The sequence below is a fragment of the Berghia stephanieae genome, unplaced genomic scaffold (assembly GCF_034508935.2).
Source record: "Berghia stephanieae isolate SIO BIC M18660-M18661 unplaced genomic scaffold, UCSD_Bste_1.3 scaffold4329, whole genome shotgun sequence".
In the NCBI taxonomy this organism is placed as follows: Eukaryota; Metazoa; Mollusca; class Gastropoda; order Nudibranchia; family Aeolidiidae; genus Berghia; species Berghia stephanieae.
Window position 1 is genome coordinate 1 of NW_027625655.1, and position 6,832 is coordinate 6,832.

The 6,832-nt window shown below is 43.6% G+C and overlaps 3 pseudogenes; 2 read left to right on the plus strand and 1 right to left on the minus strand.

The window, feature by feature from the left end:
* Window positions 1-83: 83 nt before the first annotated feature.
* On the plus strand, window positions 84-404 carry LOC144961839 (histone H4-like; annotated as a pseudogene).
* A 1,238-nt stretch (window positions 405-1,642) lies between these two features.
* On the minus strand, window positions 1,643-2,009 carry LOC144961838 (histone H2B, gonadal pseudogene; annotated as a pseudogene).
* A 230-nt stretch (window positions 2,010-2,239) lies between these two features.
* Window positions 2,240-5,751, plus strand: LOC144961837 (histone H2A-like; annotated as a pseudogene).
* Window positions 5,752-6,832: the final 1,081 nt, after the last annotated feature.

A 6,832-nucleotide genomic window follows, 5' to 3' on the forward strand; every position in this document is an offset into this window, starting at 1 on the left:
GGTGTCTCAGTGTCAACCATGATAGCTCTTAACCCTTTATAACCCGTGCGCGCTTGTCTTTCGAGCATCTACCTAACTGAATATCAAGAAAATGTCTGGACGTGGCAAAGGAGGAAAAGGATTGGGAAAGGGTGGCGCCAAGCGTCATCGTAAAGTCCTTCGTGACAACATCCAGGGTATCACCAAGCCCGCCATCCGTCGTCTCGCTCGTAGAGGTGGTGTGAAACGTATCTCCGGACTCATCTACGAAGAGACCAGAGGCCGTACTCAAAGTTTTCCTTGAGAACGTGATCAGAGATGCTGTCACCTACACTGAGCATGCCAAGAGGAAGACCGTCACTGCTATGGACGTTGTCTACGCCTTGAAAACGCCAGGACGTACTCTGTACGGATTCGGTGGATAGATCTCTCCTATCTAGCCCTGCACCCATCCAACCCAAACGGCCTTTTCAGGGCCACCCTCACAATTTCCGGTTGATACCGACTGATTACAAACGCATCACAATCTTATCTTTCTTCAATATGACACGTGTTTTGAAGCAATTCTGTATGAATGGATATTTTGATTTACGGAACAAATACTTTAATCTGAGCAGTAGGGTAAAATCGGGTGATTTCGCCGTTTTTTTCACTTCCTGGTTGCCGTGAGAGGCTAATTTGCCAATTGGGCAAAACAACCACTGACAATAAGTTTACTGGTCAATTTAATTTATTTTCATGAAGTGTTTACGTAGGGCTATGTTGTATTTTATTACCAACGAGTCCTTTTAAAATGCCAACTGTTGTGCGGTAACTTCGCCGCGAGATGTTGTATTAGTTTTTCTCGCTACAAGGCAATATAAGGAACAATTTCCATTTCCATTTAACACATATTTATCGGCACTGTATCGAGTGCGATGATGTATGTATATGGGCCTTCGCGGGGACACATTACAATGCGGTCACAAGATCATAATCATAATAGCCTGCTGCCCATCCATACCGAGACGACTGGTTTCTGGTTTTTATTACCACTTAACATATTTTATTTACTTTTCTTAACTTAGATTTCAGTGCTAACGCACAGCTTCTATTACACACAAAAAAATCGTCTTTGGAATAATTATTGTATGATTGTGATGATAGTGATGTGCGGCGAATTTACCGAAACTATAGACTTTGAAAAAAAAATGTATTAACATCTTTAGAATATTTTTCTGATGATAATATACACTGATAATGAAAATAAAATGGACGTGGAAACCACATTGATTTTGTGACCAGAGCTTCACATTCGAATTGCACAATGTTAGTGAAGGGATGCCGTTGCAGTCAAAGATCAAAGAGTCAAGGGTGTTACAGCATGTCTCGCCATACTTTTCATGCATTGCTATTGCCTTGGGATCCTTGTAAAGCGCTTTGAGCACGCTTAGCGGGTATTGCGCTATATAAAAGCTTGCTGTAACGTGACACGAAAACTAACTCGTCGTCTCTACTATTCATTCTAAAACGAAGCCACGCATAAGTCTGTACACAAAGAATTTCGTAAAGTAGGAAATGAAAAAAGCAATACAGGGGGGTGATGCGTTGAAAACGGGTAGTCAAACGGGAATAAGTGTGGGGCCTGAAAAGGGCCGGTGTGAAGGGGAGGGGCATCGAGCATTTACTTGCTGGTGGTGTATTTGGTGACAGCCTTGGTGCCTTCATGACAGCGTGCTTGGCAAGTTCACGGGGAGCAAGAGACGGACAGCGGTCTGGATCTCTCGGGAGGTGATGGTGCTCCTCTTGTTGTAGTGAGCCAGGCGGCTGGCTTCGGCGGAGATGCGCTCGAAGATGTCATTCACAAAAGAGTTCATGATTGACATGGCCTTAGAAGAGATACCAGTGTCGGGGTGGACCTGTTTCAACACCTGTAGATGTAGATGCTGTAACTTTCCTTCCTCCTGCGCTTCTTTCTTGTCGCCGGTGCGAACGGCCTTTGCCTTGCCGGCTTTTTGGCGCCTTGGCAGAAACTCCTCTTTGGGTGGCATTTTTCCGATTGATTTTCTAGTGAAACTAGTAGAAGAATGAACGGCGCGAAAACCATTTATATGAAAAATACGGATGAAAAGCGAAGGGACGAGCCAATCGGAGAGAAGTATGCATTTTCTCAACGGTTGATGGTCGAGCGGTTTGGCAAATTCATCTCTGCCTCGATTTCGTATAAATAGTCATTCGGCGCGTTTCACGAGTCACTGTATTTTTTTTTAAAGTACACCCAACCACTTACAATAAACAATCATGTCTGGCCGTGGCAAAGGTGGAAAAGTTAAGGGCAAGTCCAAGTCCCGCTCTTCTCGCGCTGGACTCCAGTTCCCAGTTGGCAGAATTCACAGATCTTGAGGAAAGGCAACTACGCCGAGCGCGTTGGTGCTGGTGCCCAGTCTACTTGGCAGTGTTCTTGAGTACCTCGCTGCTGAAGTTCTCGAGTTGGCAGGCAATGCTGCCCGTGACAACAAGAAGACCAGGATCATCCCCCGTCATCTCAGCTCGCCATCCGCAATGACGAGGAGTTGAACAAGCTTCTGTCCGGAGTCACCATTGCTCAGGGTGGTGTTCTGCCAAACATCCAAGCCGTCCTCTTGCCCAAGAGACGGCAAAGCACCAGGAAAGAACTAAGCTCACCTCCAGCAGCCAGTCTTTCTGCTCCCAACACAACTGTCCTTTTCAGGACAACCACCACTCTTCCCATTGGCTCCCAACGTAACATCGCATTTGCACTTTCTGGCACTCTCGAGTGCTTTTAGTTTTATGATTGTGTATGTGGCATGCTTTTCCTTCCAGATACCTACCAGGTTTTTTAGAATGGCTATTAACACTGCTCTGTATATTCCAATTCTAACTGTAAGTACCGGTTAGACCGTTTGAAGTTAGGGAGATAGGACGGCTTATGAGTACGTTGACATACATTACGGTTGACTGACGTGTCTTAATTTCTAGACGAAATAATACCTCAATTGAAGTCTCGGTTATACTATGCTACCCTTTATCTTTCCGCATTGGCACTGTCCTTGTCAACACAGGTGTGGTGTTCTGAACTTCTGAATCGCCTGCGAGTGACCAAATTTTTTTGTTGGCTTTTTTTTTCTTCTTTTTGTAGCCTAGAATATCGGTTTAAGGCGACGGTTGTGTTGAATCGTGTCGGGTACTCTCACCTTATGCTGAGCATCTATCACAGAGATGGGCCGCCCACAACTAAATTGGCATTGAAGGCTAGTTTCTGTTGGAATGGGACACCAACTTGTCTGCAGGGGAGTGTCATACCACTTAGACCACGAGTACAGATTTTGTGTGCGTATGTGGGTGTGTATATGAATATTCCATCTTAACATCGGATGCATGCCTACACTCAATTTCAAATTTCAGGAACATGTTATGGATACATTGGGCAATAGTAAGGTCTTAGCAGACGACAAAACGTCTGACGCAAAGAGAGTATTAGGGTTTATGGTTGCAATGGCACTAGAGGTAACACAATGATGATGATGAGGTGGTGGTGATGGTGGTGGTGGTGGTGGTGGTCTGTAGTAGTGATGGTCGTGGTAGCAGTTGTGGTAAGGATGGTGATGTAATGGTAGTGGTTGTAGTCCTAGGGATTATGAGGTGGCGGCAGTGGTTGTAGTAATGGTGGTAGGGATGATGATGATGATGATGATGATGAGATGATGATGATGATGATGATGATGATGATGGATGATGATGATGATGATGATGATGATTGATGATGATGATGTGTGGTGGTGGTGGTGGTGGTGGTGTTGTGTCTTGGTTGTAGTAACGGTGGTAGGGATGATGCTCTGACGGCAGTTGTAGTAGTAGGCTAGTCGTCGTAGGTATGCCTGGCCTTATCTTGTGGTTTCTTAAATGGAGAACATCAAGCTATCCAAAAAGGGGAGGCCTTCCAAAAGCTCCTCGTGCTAAGGGAAACAACCCAGATATTCCCTCAACTAACCCTAAGAGAAAAAAAAAACAAAAAAAAATAGTACCTTCAACTAACCCTAATAGCAAATACAAACACCCCAGCACCTTTACTAAGACTTATGACTAACCCTAAGAGAAAAAAAAAAAACACCTAGTACCTTCAACTAACCCTAATAGCAAATACAAACACCCCCAGCAACTTACTAAGACTCATGACTAACCCTAATGGCGGATGAAAATCAAAGCAATGGTCGGATTTAGGAAAGTACACTCGCCAATACAGGTTGGCAAACGCCGCTCAATTACCCACAAATTGAATAAATAAAGGCATGACAAAAGATCCAACCCACCCATAAAAAGCAAAAGCAACTATTCCATTATTCCATTCCCCATTCCCAACATCCAACATCGTCACCTTTCCGTTTCAGTTCAACTACCTATCCCCCCGGCCAGGGCAGCCCAAAAATGCTGGGTTGCACGGAAGGAGCTGACAAATAGATTGGACTAAAAAGACCTTTTTTTTTTTTTTTTTCGATTGAGAGCGCGGACTGCGGAAATAAAAAGTCCGCAGTGGAAGAATACTTTCGCGTTTTTCCTTTTTTTTTTTCGCTTCAGAGCGCGGACTGCAGAAATAAAAAGTCAGCAGTGGGAGAATACTTTCGCATTTTTTTTTTTTCTTTCTTTTTTTTTTATTTTTTTTTTCGATTCAGAGCGCGGACTGCAGAAATAAAAAGTCCGCAGTGGGAGAATACTTTCGCATTTTTTCTTCTTTTTTTTTTTCGATTCAGAGCGCGGACTGCAGAAATAAAAAGTCCGCAGTGGGAGAATACTTTCGCATTTTTCCTTTTTTTTTTGTCGATTGAGAGCGCGGACTGCAGAAATAAAAAGTCCGCAGTGGGAGAATACTTTCGCATTTTTCCTTTTTTTTTTTGTCGATTCAGAGCGCGGACTGCAGAAATAAAAAGTCCGCAGTGGGAGAATACTTTCGCATTTTTCCTTTTTTTTTTTTCGCTTCAGAGCGCGGACTGCAGAAATAAAAAGTCCGCAGTGGGAGATACTTTCGCATATATTTCTAATTCTTTTCCAATTCGAGCTGAAGCTTGAAAACCAATAAAAACAGCACTACTCTTTGGCTCAGACAACCAAAAGAATGTACACATGCGAGTAAAAAAATAAATCAATAAAAATTGATGAATAAATGAAGAAAAGAAAAAATTTTGAATTGCTTACCAAATTCACGACCCCCAGCTTTTGAAAAAATTGAATTTTTTTCATTAAATATTTGTTAATTTATTTATTTTTTTTTTATTTATTTATTTATTTATTTAAAATTATTCCCAAATAACAAGGGATTCCCTCCAAAAAAAAGTAAATGCAAACAATTTGCCTTTCCAAAGTGATCGGGTAACAAAAAAAACCCGGTAAGCCGTTTGGCCCCGGGGCTTCGGAAATTTTGACCTCAAAACGCTGAGATAACAGGATATAAACAAAGGGCCCCTTTTTTACAAAATCAGTCACTTTCGATTTAACGAAAATCAAAAAATGGCAGTCCCAAACCCCGCACGTAAATCCCCGGAGGAAAGGCTCTCGTAAGAGCTGGCCACCAAGGCTCCCAGGAAGTCGCCCCAGCCCCCGGCGGTGTCAAGAAACCCCACAGATACAGGCTGGAACTGTTGCTTGAGAGAGTCAGCGTTCCAGAAGAGACTGAGCTCCTCACCCGCAAACTCCCTTCCAGGTTTGGTGAGAGAAAAGCCGGGGCTTCAAGACTGACCGCGCTTCCAGAGCTCTGCCGTTATGGCCTGCAGGAAGCCCGTGAAAACTTACTTGGTTTTTTTGTTGGGATACCAAAAGTGTGCCATCCCCCGCCAAACGAGCACTCATGCCCAAGGGGAATTTTAGCTCGCCCAGAATCGGGGAGAGGGGTTAAATTTTTTCCCCCCCTCCCTTCCCCCAAAACCGGTCCTTTTCGGACCCTACCATTTTCTCGTTTAAGACTCTTGTTTACGCACTCCTCATCCCCTACCCCTTCGAGTACTTTAAATTTTTTTGTGATAAACAGAGTTACGCTGGAAACTTTTCACTGGTAGCAACTTGAGAGTTCCTTTTAGATTTTTGTAGTGCCAAAGCGCTTAAAGAGGACCCCTTTTTTGTGAAGTGTGCTCACCCAAAGACCCGTATATGCACAGTTTTGTTTATAATCTATAAAAGGGAACCAAGGCTTTCTAGAGTTTTTTTTTTTTAAAGAACCTGGGGGCCTTACTCTAAATCGACAACTTAATTTGGAAAAAAATTTTGGATACTTGGGGGAATTGTAAGGTTTAGCAGACGACAAAACGTCGAGCAAAGGAGTTTAGGGTTTATGGGTTTCAATGGCATAGAGGGGAACACAAAGAGAGTGAGGGTGGGGGGGGGTGGTGGGGGGTGGTGGGGCTGTAGTGTGTGGTCGTGGTACGTTGTGGTAAGGATGGTGATGTAATGGTGTGGTTTTTGTCCTAGGGATTTTTGGGGGGCGGCAGTGGTTTTAGTAATGGTGGTTGGATGAGTTTTGATGATGTGAGATGATATGAGATGATGATGTGATGATGATGAATGTGGATGTTTATGGGGATGTGATGGATGTGTGGGGGGGGTGGTGGTGGTGGTGGTGGTTGTGTCTTGGTTGTAGTAACGGTGGAGGATGATGCTCTGACGGCAGTTGTAGGTAGGGTAGTCGTGTAGGTTGCCCTGGCCTTATCTTGTGGTTTCTTAAAGGGGACTAAGCACCCAAAAAAAGGGGGGCCCTTTCCAAAAATCCCCCTGCTAAGGGAAACAACCCGAATTCCTCAAATAAAAAAGAGAAAAAAAAAAAAAAAAAAAATAGTACTTCAAAATACCCCAATAGCAAAATACAAAA